Consider the following 16,920-nt stretch of genomic DNA (forward strand, 5'->3'; position numbering starts at 1 on the left):
CTCTCCACACATGTAAGGAGTAGTCTCCATGGGTCAGGAGTGGTGATTCATCACCTTCCACAGGTTGTGGGGAATAGGCCCCACAGGAGTGGTGACTCATCAGCCTCCACAGGTTGTGGGGAATGAGCCTCATGTTTTAAAAATGATTACTCCTCACCTTCCATGGGTGTGTGGGAGGATGTGTGAAAGAGCGAGTGCATAGTGAATGAGACGGACACCGACTCTCTCCCACAGGGTCAAAGCCAGTGTTGGGTCCTGAACCATGGTTTTGTAGGGAGCCTCATACAGCTAAGGGGAAGAATTGCATGCTGACAGTTTATATCAGCTTGCCATAGGCCAAGAGGGCCTGCCATCTCTGTGAGGGGAGTGGCGCTGATGGACTGAAGAAGGTGCCATCCCCTCCAAGTTTCCCTTACCCTTCAACAATTTCTTCTTGTGTTGTGACTGGTGTTTGTCGTGGGAAACATGGGAGATTCACAGCATAATCTACTACCTGGCCAAGTTGATCAGGAACTTTAAGAAAAGATTATCAGGGGCTTATGGAGTTACTATGTCCCCAGAGAAATTGAGGACCTTGTGTAAACTAAAATGGCCTGCTTTTAGGGTGGAGTGACTAGCAGAAGGGAGCTTGGACAGGTCCATTGTACAGAAGGAGTAGCAGGTATTCACTAGAAATCAGTGTCATGCCAACCAGTTTCCATACATAAACACCTGGCTCACCCCGATATTACACCTTGCCCCTTGGCTTAAAGTTCAAGTATTGATAGCAAAGGCAGGGAAGTATTCCACCAATCCTGGAGAGCTGCTGCCACCTGCCAATGCCAGAGATTTTAACCCGTAGTGAGCCAGAAAAAGCAGGAACTTTGGATCCCCACCATGCATACTGGCTAGGCTTTGCCCTTCCACATCTGGCTCCCCATCTACCCCAGAGACTGCTACTGACTCAAGCCTGTCATCACCAGGCCAATCAAGTCCCAGCACAAACTCGCCTGAGTGAGAGGCACCTCTCACTGCCCCCTGGAACAGGTGCTGTCTTCCTCCCTAGCTGGGAGGCTGTGCTCAAAGACAGTGCATGAAGAGCAGCCTTGGAGAGGAGTGAGAAACACAGTGAAGTAGCCGACAAGACTTATGTTAACAAAGAGGATGCAAACAGGCAGGAAGATAAGTGCCAAATGAAGAAAAAGACAGCTAGTAGTTGCCACCCTTCAGTACAAGTGTAAAGGAAAGCCTCCCTTATTTGCAGATGAAAAAAAGACAGGCAAAGGAAAGAATGAATAGTCAGGCAGGGCCCCTTGTGGCATGACCAGTGTGCTATCTGCTGGGAAATTGGTCACTGGGAAAATAACTGTCCCGGGGGGATAAGGAGGAGGTGTGCTTGCTGGCCACTTCCACTGGGAAGACACACTGTTCAATGTAGCATGAACTGAGGGCAACTGAACTCAGGGCCCCCTGATGAGTCTATGGTCCATGTGATAGTAGGGGCCAAGAGATGCACTTCCTGATACAGGGGCTGAACACTCGGTAGTGACTTGGCTATCACAGCGCCACTCTTCACCCACAGGGCTAACATTGTAGGAGCCACAGGAAAACAGGCAGAATAGGCATTCTGCCTGCTCTGCAAATGTACAATAGGAGGTCATGAGGTTATGCATCAGTTTTGTACATGCCTAACTGTCCAATGGCTCTACTGGGGTGTGATCTGCTAGGCAACCTGAGGAGAGCTACTATCTCTTTTGCTGATAATGGCCGGCTAGACTTGCAGGTGCCAAGGCCTAGGCTTATTTTAACTCTAACCATCCCCAGAGAGGAGGAATGGAGAATTTTTGCTATCGAGCCTGGGAAGCCATTGAGTCAGAGGTGAACCCAGAAATGGCTGAGGGTGCAGGCAGAAAATACCCTCCCTGGTCTAGCAATAAATCAAGTGCCTGTATGGATAGAGTTAAAGCCTGGAGCACTGCCTGTTAGCCAAAGCCAACACCTGATTCCTAGGGAAGCCTTGGAAGAAATCTAGATACATTTACAGAGACTCAAGAAGCATGGCATTATTATCCCATGCCTTTTACCCTATAATACTCCTTTGCTTCCCATCAGAAAACCAGGAACTAATGATTATTGGCCAGTACAAGACTTGAGAGTAATAAATGAGGCAGCAGTGACTCTGTACCCGACAGTACCAAACCCCTACCCTCTCTGCCTGAGTCTCCTGGTTCACTTGCTTGGACTTGAAAAATGACTTTTTTGTACAAGACTGGCTCCTGGAAGCCAGAAGCTATTTGCCTTCCAGTGGGAAGACACAACTACAGGGGCAAAGGGGCAGTACACTTAGACTAGGCCCACACATAGGTTTAAGAAGCCCCTGACATCTCGGTGGAGGCCCTTGCTCTTGACCTTCAGCAATTTCCTGCACAGGACATTGGATGTGTCCTCCTCCAGTACGTGAATGACCCTTGCTGGGTCATGAGACTGTCAAGGAATGGACTAGCTTCTACATCATCTAGAGAAGAATGGATAAAAGGTCTCAAAGAAGAAGGCCCAGATATGCCAAAGACAAGTAAAGTACTTGGGACTTATCCTCCATCAGGGGGAGAGGAGGTTGGGAGTTCCTGGGTACAGTAGGATTCTGTCATTTGTGAATCCCTAACTTTGCAGTTCTGGCCAACCTTCTCTATGAAGTCAAGAAGGGGAAAGGAAGACAACCTATGGACTGGGGACCAGAACAGAACTGCTTTTCAGAATAAAAAAGGAATCACAAGTTACCCCAGTGCTAGGTCTTCCTAACCTAGCAAAACCTTTTTTGTTGTACATCTTAGAGAGGAGCAAGACAGCAGTGTGAAGTAAGCCAGGATTTAGAGTTGTGGTCTGGACTGGTGGCTTGCCTCTCCAGACTGTTGGATGAAGTTGCCGGGGGCAGGCAGCCATGCTTGGGTGCCTTGGCAGCTGCAGTGGTGTTGGCACAAGAGGCAGACAGGTTGACTTTGGGACAGGACTTAGAGATGCGGGTGCTTCATACACTAGTAGCTCTGATAAGTAGAGGAGGGCATCACTGGCTTACAAATGCCCATCTTACCAAATACCAGAGTTTATTCTGTGAAAACCCAAGGCTGGCAATAGAGGTGTGTACTACTTTAAACCCAGCAATAATGTTCCCAGTAAAGGAGGTAGAGCAGCAGCAAAACTGCCTGCTGGCCATGCCTGTATGAGCAACTCATAAGAGACCAAACTGGAAACTATATGTAGATAGAAGCAGCTCTGTCAACTCACCAAAGGAAAGACAAGCAGGGCATGCAGTAGTGACTTTAACAGAGACTGTGTAGGTGTGGCCTCTGCCCCAAGGAACAGTGGGCAGAATTGATTGCCCTGACTCAGGCCCTAGAGCTCAGTAAAGGAATAAAGTGAATGTTTTAATCGATTCCGCTTTGCCTTTTTTACTCCGCAAGTCCAGGGAGCCCTATATAAGGAAAGAGGGCTCCTGATAGCTAGGGGCAAGGATCTCAAATATTCAGGAACAATTCTCCATCTGCTGGAAGTAGGCTAGAAGCCAAAGCAGATAGCAGTAATCTACTGCCAAGGACACCAGAAGGCAGGATAGGTAGAAGCTTATCCCACCCAAACTGAAAAGGCCAGAGAAGTAACAAAGGCACTAATCAGAGAAGAGAAGTTATTCCCAGGTTTGGACTGTCACTTTAGATAGGCTCTGACAATAGCTCTGTGTCATGGACCTGTGCAGCTCCTAAGTACAGTGAGGAATTAAGGAAACAGATTTATTAAAAAAGATGGGACTGAAAGTACTCTTCAAATGCTGATGGCAATATCCAAGTGCCCCATAACTCCAGTTTGCTTTATTATATAGCCACATGTAAATCAAGGAAGTCCTTGATACAAAGTTACACCTCCAAGGCTAAAACAGGAACTCTCCCAAGGCATAAACAGGAATCCCCCCAACCATGCATAAGTGAAATCAACCAACACCTGAACAAACAAAGAGTAAGAAGAAGAGCATGTAAATTGTTTCCAGCAACTTAAGGAAGCAAGTGAAGTGGGTGCAAATACTCAGCATCATAGCCAATATGGGGAAGGGCAAACTTAGCCTTTTGCTACGCCTCAAATCTACAATGGCTTTTTGCCATTTACTGTCCATAACAGCCCTGCTTTTGTGGCTAAGTTGGTAAAAGAAGCAGCACAAACTTTAGACATCACCTGGAAGTTTCATGTGGCATATAGATCACAGAGTTTGGAAAAGGTGGAACGCATGAAAAAGACTCTAAATTTAAGGCTTAGCAAGTTATGTCAGGAGACCAATCTTAAATGGGTGCAAGCTTTACCTTTAATTCTGTTTAAAATTTAGTGTACTTTATCCAACAACACTGGATACACTGGATTTAGTGTACTTTATCCAAGAACCTTATGAGGTATTATACAACAGGCCTTCAAAATTACTGTTTTCCATTGACTCCCCCAGCCCTGAGAACTAGGAGAAAGAACTACACAGACAACTAGAGGATCTAAGTAAAGTAGATTATACCATATCCAAGTAGGTATTAGAGAGGGTTCCAGTCAGTCGGTTGCTCATGTTCACTCTTTTTTTCCAAAATAACCAGGTGTAGGTCAAAGATTGGAATCCAGCACCCCTCCATCTCAAGTGGAGAGGATCCTACACTGTGATCCTGACCACTCCAATGGCTGTCAAAATAGAGGGAATACCTGCCTGGGTTTATCACAGTTGACTGAAGCTTGCAGCTTCCATAGAAATCCCCTCATAGACAGCACAGATGGATCCCACCAACCCTTATAAGTTGACCCTGAGAAGGACAACATGCCACAAACAAGAAGCTGGCTGGTCCATGTATTTCTGAAGACTGTGGAACCTCACCATGGGGCTCCCTATAATTGAACTCAGGGAGGGATGGAAACTAGGGCCAAAGGAAAGCCAGAACAAGGCATCTTAAGGTTTGGTACATGTACCACTGTGAGTCATACAGAAAGGCAGTGTAGGTCCCTTGGCTGGGAGAGAAGCTACAAGGTAAATGAAAAGTACATATGTGCTCATAGCTACCCCTGTAGTATAATTTGTGAATATTGGTAATGTGTCTGATAGGCTACTTGAAAAAAGGACACCTCCAAAAAGAAGTATATTTTAAAAGAGGATTACTTATTACTAACTTAGTCCTCACTGAGAGTTAAGGTTTTTGAAAATTCAGAATTCTGATTAATTGGAAAGGAATTGTATGGTGTTAATAATAAAAGTATACAGGTACTTTTAAAAGAAAAAAAAAATTAAGTTTTTGTGAAAGCCAGTTATTTATGAATAGTAAAAAAAGTTTATGAAAGTTAAAGGTATCTGTAACTTGTAGAAAGTTTGTGCAGGTTGTAGAAAATTTGTCCAGAGGGGAAAAATGGGTGAAAAGAGAACTCCAGACAGGAGACTGAAAAGATAGTGAGTGGCTCCAGAAAGGATAATCCAATATTTTGAACCTGCCATCTGGGCAGAGAATGGCTGTTGGGGATAGGTTTCCCCCATTTACATGTTAAAATAGATTATCTGACAGTCTTAAAAATCATTACCAGTAAGACTGGGAGAGGCTTAACCCTCCTTGCACATCAACAGACTGGGATGAGAAATACCATCTCCCAAAACAGGTTGTGTAAAGCCAGCAGCCAGGGCCTGGGCCACTATCACAGCAACCTTCTGGCCTATGCAGGTTCGCAGTGGATTCAGACAGTCAGTAAAGAAACAACGGAGCCAAGAACTTGTGGGCCATAGTCTTTAATCCTAGCTTGCACCCGGCGGGCAAGTAAAAACACACACTGGGCTCCAAAACCCACTCACATTCAGTGCTCACAAAGCCACTGACTTATCCGAGTTTCCTAGAATTAAAGGTTTCTAGCTCACCAGCCTTATTCTCCTCAGTTCCCCATCTCCTTCCTTCTCAGATACAAACTCTACACAAACTGGCATCTCACTCAGCACTCCACCATCTTGGCTGCTTCTCCTGGCCTACTCCACGTGGCCTCCTTCTGCTCTCTGCTCTGCTCCCTCCTCTCTCATGCTAATCATCCCAGGAACCAAGAGCAAGCTCCCGCTCCGACCCCATTTTATAGTGTAGAAATCCAAACCCTTAATCCAATATACAAAATAGGGAAGTCTCTAGTACAAAGTCACTTCTCTGAGGCATGATTGGATTGTACCACCCCACATCAAAACGGGTGGGAAAGGCTTAATCCCAAAACCAAGCTCCAGGCTACAACGATCCCCAACACACATTAATATCACCTGGGCGACGGCCTCACGTGGGCAGCGTCATCTTTAACAAAGTGAGCATAATATATTTTATCTGCCCAACAGGTTGACACTAAACTACCTATTAGCAGCAGAAGGAGGAGTATGTAAGAAATTCAATCTCACCAATTGTTGCCTACAAATAGATGACTGATGGTCAAGTAAGTTTGTAAATATGATATATATGTTTGCTTGCTTATAGTTTGCATTGGGTGTGGGGGACAGGCTATAAGCAGGCGGGTTTGTTATAGCCTAAGGCTTAATTTTAAGACTAAGCTTTTCCCCATACCCTTGACTGTTGCTTTTTAGGGGGTGGTGCACTCTCATGAGGAATCCCATTATGCCTCAGATAAGTGACTTTGTACCAGAGACTTCCTTGTTTGTATATTGGATTAAAGGTTTTGATTTCTACACTATAAAATGGGGCAGAGGACCCCATGCTGGAGGAGAGCAGAGAAAGGACATGTGGGGGAGAGAAGAAGCAGCCAAGATGGCAGAGTGCTGAGGGAGGTGCCAGTTTGTGCAGAGAGAAGGAGATGGGGAACAGAGGTGAACAAGGCTGGTGTGGTACAAACCTTTGATTCTAGGAAACTCGGATAAGTCAGTGGCTTTGGGAGCCCTGAATGAAAAGGGAAGTGTTTTCTCACTGTGTGTATTTCTTTCCCACCGGGTGCAAGCTAGGTTTAAAGCTAATGGCCCACCAGTTCTTGGCTCCATTATTTCATTACCATCTGTCCAAATAAAATGTGAACCTGCGTGGGCCAGGTGGCTGTGATAGTGAACACGGCTACTGGCTTTACAATGAATGACCAAGGCCAGGCATTAAGGACTTTGTCAAAAAGATGACAAGACCAGCACATGTGCCCATGCAAGTTTGGTACAGATAGGACCCTGATAACCATTTAGGGGAATAATTTTCAGCTTTTAGCGGTTTTAACACTTTAATAGTAATAGTTTTATACTATCAGGAAATCCCTTAGGATTTAAACAAAAAAAGTGAGACTCCATTATAATAAAAAATTCTGGATGTCTCAAAAGGGGGGAATGAAGGAGGAGAAACAAGAAGAATGCAGAGGAGAGGGGGGCCTACAATGTCTGGGGTCTTACACTCCAGCCTGTGACCTCAGTGTTCAGGACTGAGGAAACAAAGACAGACAAAAAAGTTTTAAAAATAACAAACCTTGCCTGTTATCAGTTCCTTGAAATAAACTTGCAGCTCTAGTAAGAAGAATGAGTGATAGAATTATCAAAGACAGGCCCTGGCCAGTTGGCTCAGTGGTAGAGTGTCAGCCTGGCATACAAGGGGTCCCGGGTTTGATTCCTGGCCAGGGCACACAGGAGAAGCGCCCGTCTGCTTCTCCACCCCTCCCCCTCTCCTTCTTCTCTGTCTCTCTCTTCCCCTCCTGCAGAGAGGCTCCATTGGAGCAAAGATGGCCCGGGCGCTGGGGATGGCTCCTTGGCCTCTGCCCCAGGCGCTAGAGTGGCTCTGGTTGCGACAGAGCAATGCCCCGGAGGGGCAGAGCATCGCCCCCTGGTGGGCAGAGCGTTGCCCCCTGGTGGGCGTGCCAGGTAGATCCTGGTCGGGCGCATGCGGGAGTATGTCTGACTGTCTCTCCCCGTTTCCAGCTTTGGAAAAATACAAAAAAAGAAAAAAAGAAAAGAATTATCAAAGACAGACCCTCTGGTCCCCTCTCCCCTTCCACTCCCTAAAACACATGTCATGTAGGCCTGAAAACAAAGAAGTCAGAAATCAGGCATTTGTCACATGAAACTTAAAGCTGTAAAGGTATATAAGATGTAAATCTAACTTTGGGGAGCACATGTTTTGTTGCCTCTTTTGGGGTCATGCAGCTCTGACAGCTAAATATATCCTATGTTGGTCAAATAAGTTTATAAATATGATATATATATAGTTTGCATTGGGTGTGGGGGACAGGCTGTAAGCAGGCAGAGTCATTATACCCTAAGGCTTAGTTTTAAGACTAAACCTTTCCCACCCTAAGTGACTTTGTATCAGAGACTTCCTTGTTTGTATATTACATTAAAGGTTTTGATTTCTACACTATAAAATGGGGCAGACCGGGAGCTTGCTCTCTCTTGGTTCCTGAGATTAGCATTAGAGAGGAGAGAGCAGAGAAAGGCCAAGTGGAGGAGGCCAGGAGAAGCAGCCAAGATGGCGGAGTGCTGAAGGAGAAACCAGTTTGTGCAGAATTTGTGCATAGAGAAGGAGATGTGGAACAAAGCTTAATAAGGCTGGTGAGCTAAAAAGCTTTAATTCTAGGAAACTCGGAGAAGTCAGTGGCTTTGGGACCCCTGAATGGAACGGGAAGTGTTTTCCTACTGTGTATATTTCTTGCCCACTGGATGCAAGCTAGGATTAAACCTAATGGCCTACCAGTTGTTGGCTACCTTGTTTCATTGCTATCTGTCCAAATCAAATGCAAACCTGCATGTGCCAGGTGGCTGTGATGGTGGCCATGGCTACCGGCTTTACATCCTACTTTCCTCATCAAGTTGTCAGAATGTTTTTTTGTCTTTTGATTTCTGTAATACAATAATTTGTTTTTACAAATAGAATGAGGCAGAAATGACTTCAGAGACTAGGTGTTAAGATGTCTTGCAACCTCCTTTTTCACCCTCTTAGGAAGCCTTCGCCACCACATAAAGAAACCTAGACTGCCATATTAAGGAGGCTCCATGGAATCAAATGCCCTGAAGAATGGAAGGATGCAATACCACAAGAGGAGAGGTTTGGAAGAATAATGAACTGTAAGAACAAAGAGGTCATAGCAGTCCAGTCATTCTAGCAATGGGATCAGCCATATAAGGTCATTATAATCCTTCAGTCTTAATTGGGAGCAGAGAAAAATCCATCCTTATTAAGCCTTCCTGAATTTCTGATCACAGGAGAAAATAAAATGATATTGTTTTAAGGCACTATATTTTCGTTTAAATTACTAAATTTTGGAAAGGCTTGCTATTCAGCAATAAATAACTGAGACTATTAGCACCGATGAGGTAAGCAATTAAAAGATAAATAGGAGAAGGCATCTAATTTTAAGTATACAGTCTAGAGATGGTTAGTGATAAATTCACACACAATTGCCTTTAAAAATATTATAAGTACCATATTGGTATAAATTCAAAATTTCTTTGGAACAGTAGGTAAGTAAATGAATAATAGATCATCAGACATATTGCAAAGAGGATAATAATGAAGCCAAATTTTACTCAGTCTTTCATTAACTCATTAAATATTTAATGAGTACATCACCTGGGCATTGTGACAATATACAGAAGTGAGAAATTTTATGTTTTGTAAGCAAAAGAGTTACATTCTAAAGTCTAGATTGAATAACTCTGTGAAGAATTAGTGGAATATGAATTTGGATAATTAGGTAGGGTCAAGATCATAGACAAATTTGAAACTACTGTATTCCAAAGACTTTAGACTTCTATCTTTGTAAAATGGAGAAATACTTTAAAACACTAATCCTGAAAGAGATAATTTGAAATATAAACAATGAAAAAAATAATAGTCTATGCTTTGGTAGCTAATTAGATCTCTCAAGATTGATGAAATCATAGAACATTCCATAAATTACACATTCTATGTTATTTTAAAATTACATATACAAAATCCACAAGCTAGATTATTTTTTTTAAGTGAGAGGAGGGGAAATAGAGAGACAGACTCCCACATGCACAGTGACTAAGATCCACTCAACAACCCCTGTCTAGGGCCAATGCTCAAATTAATCAAGCTATTCTCAGTGCCTTGGACTGATGCTCAGACCAACTGAGTCACTGACTGTGGGAGGGGAAGAGGGAGAGAAGAGGAAGAGAAGGGGAAAAGAAGGGGAAAAGAAGGGGAAGAGAAGCAGATGGTCGCTTCTCTTGTGTGCCTTGATCAGGAATTAAACCTGAAATATCCAAACACCAGGCTGATGCTCTATCCGCAGAGCAAGTTGCCCAGGACCACAAGCTAGATTTTAAGGATTTGTTGTGTTTTTTTTTTCATTGAATTTTATTGAGACTAAATGTTTTCTTTTTTAAAGATTTTATTTTTTATTGATTTGAGAGAAAAGATATATATAGAGAAAGGCAGGGGGAAATGAGTAGGAAGCATCAACTCATCTGCTTTTTATATGTGCCTTGACCAGGCAAGCCCAGGCTTTCAAGCGGGCAACCACAGCATTCCAGGGTGATGCTTTATCCGCTGCACCACCACAGGTCAGGTCACTAGCTTGATTTTAATAAATGCATAAAGTCATTTATTTTTAACTTTCCTAGTTTAATAACTCCTAAACTTGTTTATCTTTAATGTATGCCATTGAAATTATTCATTTTAAAATCAATAACAGCACAAAACTTCTATTGACAATAATATTATTGGATGTTTCTTTAGCATGAAATGAAGTCTTTAATATGTTTTGGGGCAAAGAAATTAATTTTTAAGCATTTTTATATTATAAGATTTATTTTATTTGACTGTAAATCATTCTCATATTTAAAATATATGGAATATAAAAAGAATCATTTATCTTTTTCTTATACAAAAATAAGTTTCAAGTTAGATATAGAAGAATTATGACTCTAATTTTTCTTTTCACAAGTTAATATACTAAACAATGAATCATTCACAGAAGTGCTACACTCCTAATAATACACATTTACAGTGGTTTTTGACATATAATAAATGAAGTTTGCTTTAGGAAGAGTGGTATATTGAAATCACTGAAATTGTGTTTTTACTCAATATAAGTTTAATTATGAAGGGAACTCTAGTTTCTGGCTGGGAAAAATAAACTATCCATCATTTGGCAAATTTTATCAGCTTATGATTTGTTTTATCAAACCAAACCATTTTCCCTTGCGTAATATAAAAGTTTAAACAAAACATGAAGTTCTAACAAAACTCTAAAGTACATATAATCATAGATTTAGAATATACTCAGACCAACTCACAACTTTCTTTATAGTGAAAAATGTGGAATGAGTTATATATTAATTCCAGGGCAAGCCATTTCACAGACTAATAAAAAATACTGATAAATTATTTTATTTTATATATTTTTTCTTATAATTATTTTTCATTATATTTTAAAAATTTATCTCATTTAATTTTTCTTTTAATATCTGCACTCACATAATCAAATTCTACTGAACTTCTGCCCCTCCCCATCTTTATTGAGATATAATTGACATGTAACATTGTATAAGATTAAGGTGTATAATGAGTTAATTTGATACACATGTATTGCAAAATGATTACCACCCCCATCTTTCTAACAAGCAATGGCAATTTGCTAAACTATAAATCATCTAGACCCAGTAATCTCAAGAATAACAGAGGATAGGAAACTATGTTTTAGAGCAGGGGTCCCCAAACTACGGCCCACGGGCCACATGCGCCCCCTGAGGCCATTTATCCGGCCCCCGCTGCACTTCCGGAAGGGGCACCTCTTTCATTGGTGGTCAGTGAGAGAAGCATAGTTCCCATTGAAATACTGGTCAGTTGGTTGATTTAAATTTACTTGTTCTTTATTTTAAATATTGTATTTGTTCCCGTTTTGTTTTTTTTACTTTAAAATAAGATCTGTGCAGTGTGCATAGGGATTTGTTCATAGTTTTTTTTATAGTCTGGCCCTCCAGTGGTCTGAGGGACAGTGAACTGGCCCCCTGTGTAAAAAGTTTGGGGACCCCTGTTTTAGAGAAAACAGAGCTATTAAATAAAAGTTAGCTTACTGACTGAATGAATGATGGCAGCCTCCTTCTGCTGCAGATCTCTGAGAGCACAAGAATATTTCTCAGACTCCCACCTCACCTTCTCCCTCTCTGACTCTTCCACTCAAAAGAAAAACAAAGGGGGGGACCTGCCTACCACAGAGGAAAGTGGTGGTTTTTTTGGAGAATTTGAGCAGACAAAGACAGTATCTTTTTTTTTTTTATTAAATTTAATGCAGTGACATTGATAAATCAGGGTACATATGTTGAGAGAAAATATCTCTAGATTATTTTGACATTTGATTGTGTTGTATACCCCTCCCCCAAAGTTAAATTGTCTTCTGTCACCTTCTATCTGGTTTTCTTTGTGCCCCTCCCCTCCCCTAACCCCTCTCTCCTTCTTCACCCCCTCCCCTCTCCCCCAACCTCCCGCCCCTGTTGCCATCACATTCTTGTTCATGTCTCTGAGTCTCAGTTTTATGTCCCTTCTATGTATGGATTCATCTTAGTTTTTTTTTTTTCTGATTTACTTATTTCACTCCATATAATGTTGTCAAGGTCCATCCATGTTATTGTAAATGATCCGATGTCATCATTTCTTATGGCTGAGTAGTATTCTATAGTATATATGTACCAAAGCTTTTTAATCCACTCGTCCTCTGACGGCTGTTTCCAGATCTTCACTATTGTGAACAATGCTGCCACAAACATGCCGGGTGCATTTCTCCTTTTCGAGCCGTTCTATGGTGTCCTTGGGGTATATTCCTAAAAGTGGGATAGCTGGGTCAAAGGACAGTTCGGTTTTTAGATTTTTGAGGAATCTCCATACTGTTTTCCACAGTGGCTGCACCAGTTTGCATTCCCACCAGCAGTGCAGCAGGGTTCCCTTTTCTCCACATCCTCGCCAGCACTTATTCTGTGTTGTTTTGTTGATAAGCGCCATTCTGACTGGTGTGAGGTGATATCTCATTGTGGTCTTAATTTGCATTTCTCTAATGATTAATGATGTTGAGCATTTTCTCATATGCCTATTGGCCATCTGTATGTCCTCTTTGGAGAAGTGTCTATTCATCTCTTTTGCCCATTTTTGGATTGGGTTGTTTGTCTTCCTGGTGTTGAGTTTTACAAGTTCTTTATAAATTTTGGTTATTAACCCCTTATCAGACGTATTGTCAAATATGTTCTCCCATTGTGTAGTTTGTCTTTTTATTCTGTTCTTGTTGTCCTTAGCTGTGCAAAAGCTTTTTAGTTTGATATAGTCCCATTTGTTTATCCTGTCTTTTATTTCACTTCCCCGTGGAGATAAATCAGCAAATATATTGCTCCGAGAGATGTCCGAGAGCTTACTGCCTATGTTTTCTTCTAAGATGCTTATGGTTTCACAGCCTACATTTAAGTCTTTTATCCATTTTGAGTTTATTTTTATGAGTGGTGTAAGCTGGTGATCTAGTTTCATTTTTTTGCAGGTAGCTGTCCAATTTTCCCAACACCATTTGTTAAAGAGGCTGTCTTTACTCCATTGTATTTCCTTACCTCCTTTGTCAAATATCAGTTGTCCATAGAACTGATCCCCTTCACAATTACAACCAAAAAAATAAAGTACCTAGGAGTAAACTTAACCAAGGAGACTAAAGACTTGTACTCGGAAAATTACAAAGCATTGATAAAAGAAATCAAGGAAGATACAAACAAGTGGAAGCATATACCGTGCTCATGGTTAGGAAGAATAAACATCATTAAAATGTCTATGTTACCCAAAGACAGTATCTTTACATTCTGACATCTGTCTACATTTCAACAAAGTAACTGGATTCCCATCAATATGCTCTGTGGAAAAACCCATAATTTTATAATTTCCACCAATGCATACTGAGCTTAAATAAATTATTTGGTATTTTAGTTTTAAATATGATTAAACCACTAAAAATCACCAGCCATTTAAAGAATAAAAATAATTTGATATAAAACAAATACTTACACAGGAGTGGGGGAGGTGGGTCAAAAAGAAGATGAGAAATATACAGAAAAGAACAACAATATGAAAATTTTAAAAAACATTTAAAAATTATAAATGCCATAATCAGATAGACTAAATTAATAAAATCATAAAACCTGAACAGATTATATAATGAAGAACAGAATAAAATAATAATCTCTCAGATATTAAGTACATGACACAGATAAAAGATGTTGAGGCCTAAATGATAAGTGACATGTAGAATCTGAAAGAAAAAGATGAAAGAATTGAAAATGAAGAAATGTCTACCCTATAGTGATCCCATATTTATTTAATAAAAATTCTAGGAATTGAGAACAGAGAGAAATCAGAAGGGAATAAATCAAATAAATAAGAAAATTTCCCAGAATTATGACAATAAGTAACCATGCTGAGATAGATCACTGAATATCCTGCCAATGAATTTAAAAATATAACACATATATAAAATTACATTATTATGAACTTTCATAGCAACAGAGAAATTTCCAGAAAGAGAAGGAAATAATTTAAAAATGTCAGTGACTAAGAATCATAATTGCATTCTCAATAGCAAAGGTAGGTGAGGAAGACAGTAAATATAATGGCTTCAGAAGTCTGGAAGGAAATCAGTTTCAACCTTTTTAAAATGACATTTCACTTATGTACAAGGATTTTTTGTTTGATTTTTTTTTGTTTTTTAAAGGTATTTTCAGATAACCTATATATCAAAAACTTTGCTAAATATATAGTTTTTCTCTTAACAAACTAGTCTGTGTCAAAAAATAATAAGCCATGTAATCAGGACACAGAATCAAATAAGAACAGTGATAAAGCAGATTCCCTGGATATCATGTCAGGTAATAATAGGACAAAGTATTTCAGGAGACAGATCTCAGTGGGGGTGGAGAGTATGGAGGAGTTTGGTAAAAATTATTAACTCTAGAAAAAAAGTAACAAATTAAAGAAAATATGACTGTACTTGAATCTCCATTAAAGAATACTTTATAATCATTGTTATAAAAATGCTGCAATTTTGCACTAGAGGGTAAGAAACTGAGAAAGTATTAATAAAGGTTAGATCAAGAAAAGCAGAATGCTGTTTTTTCTATTGTAAGCTTTAGTTTTATTGGGGTGTTTACTGATTAACAAAAAGAATAATTTTCTTTTTTTCTTCTTTTCCAATGAGAAGAGGGGAAATAGAGAGACAAACTCCCACATATGCCTCAACTGGAATCCATCCACCTTGCAACTCCTGTCTGGGGCCAATGCTTTGCCCATCTGGAGCCACACTTGCAACTGAGCTATTTTTAGTGCCTGAGGTGGAGACTACATGGAGCCATCCTCAGCACTTGGGCCAGTGCACTTGAACCAACAGAGCCATGGCTGCAAGAATGGAAGAGAGAGAGAGATAAGAGAGAAGAGGTGGAGAAGCAGATAGTTGCTTCTCCTGTGTGCCCTGACCAGGAATTGAACCTAGAACACCCACATGCAGGGCTGTCACTTTACTACTAAGCCAACTGGCCAAAGCCAAGAATAATTTCCAATTGTGGAATACTAGGTAATTTGAAAACTATACCCAAATATCAAGTTATCTGCATACCATTTTCCATCTGCTATTGTTTTCTTAGTGTCTGAATAATATTCCAATATTTTTTTTTGTATTTTTCCAAAGTGATAAGTGGGGGGAGAAGCAGGGGTGGTGAGGCAGACAAACATACTCTCTCATGTCCCGCATGACCACCAAAGGGCGATGCTCGGCCCATCTAGGGTGTTGCTCTGCTGCAACCTGAGCCATTCTATTACCTGAAACAGAGGCCATGGAACCATTCTCAGATCCTGGGGCAATTTTGCTCCATTGGGAGCCTTGGATGCAGGAGGAGAAGAGAGAGACAGAGAAAAAGGAGAGGAGAAAGGGTAGAGAAGCAATTGGGTGCTTCTCCTTTGTACCTTGGCTGGGAATCAAACCCGGGACTTCCACATGCCAGACCAACGCTCACCAAACAGGGCCATACAAATTTTTAAGGCATTTCTACTGGAAATAGATTATCTCAAGACCTTTAATATTTGAAAATGTCTGTATATTTTTTTATTTTACTTTTGAAAGGTATTTTTTACTAAGAATAAAATTATGGTTTGATTTTTGTTCTTTAGCACTTATAAATTTTATTTTGTTTTAGGCATGTACAGTTTCCAATAAAACAAATCTAAGGAAATGTTACCTTTTACGATGGCATCAATGGACTTGGAGATTATTATATTAAGTGAAATAAACCAGGCAGAGAAAGACAAATATCATATAATCTCACTTATATGTGTAATCTAGTTAACAAAATGAACTGAGATACAGAATACAGACAGAGGCAGGGTCACAGGAAGCAGAAGGACAGCTTTATGAGGGAAGGAGGATGAGGGGTTGGAATCAGGAAGGTGAAAGGATTAGTGAAATTATATATACATAACACAGAAATACAAAAAACAGGACTGCAAATTCCTAAGGGAATGGGGGGAGGGGAGACAATGAGAGACAGTGGAGTGGGGGTAAAAAAGTTATATTAAGTGGGATCCTTGAATTTATGTTATCAAATTAAAAAAAAAACTAAGGCATGATCCTCCTGAGGACTGTACCCAATGCTCTACCTATTATGAAGCTTCTTTCCTCTGGTCAAAAAAGCAAACTATTCCCAGATGTGTGTAAACTCTTGGATTTCTTCTGCCTCTTTCCAGATTTTTCTATGGCTATCATGTTTTTTTGTGAATCTTATAGAATTATATTATATTTGATTCTAATTATGCAAATGCATGACATTTGACTACCTTTTTTTTTTGAAAATTATTTCAATCTCTCTTAATTTTTCTCTTTGTATCTTCTCTGTTTCTATTTCTCCAGCTCCCCCTTCTTCCTGACCAAGTATTTCCCTGACAAGCCTTGTTATCCCTT

The sequence above is a fragment of the Saccopteryx leptura genome, chromosome 4, assembly GCF_036850995.1.
Source record: "Saccopteryx leptura isolate mSacLep1 chromosome 4, mSacLep1_pri_phased_curated, whole genome shotgun sequence".
Lineage (NCBI taxonomy): Eukaryota > Metazoa > Chordata > Mammalia > Chiroptera > Emballonuridae > Saccopteryx > Saccopteryx leptura.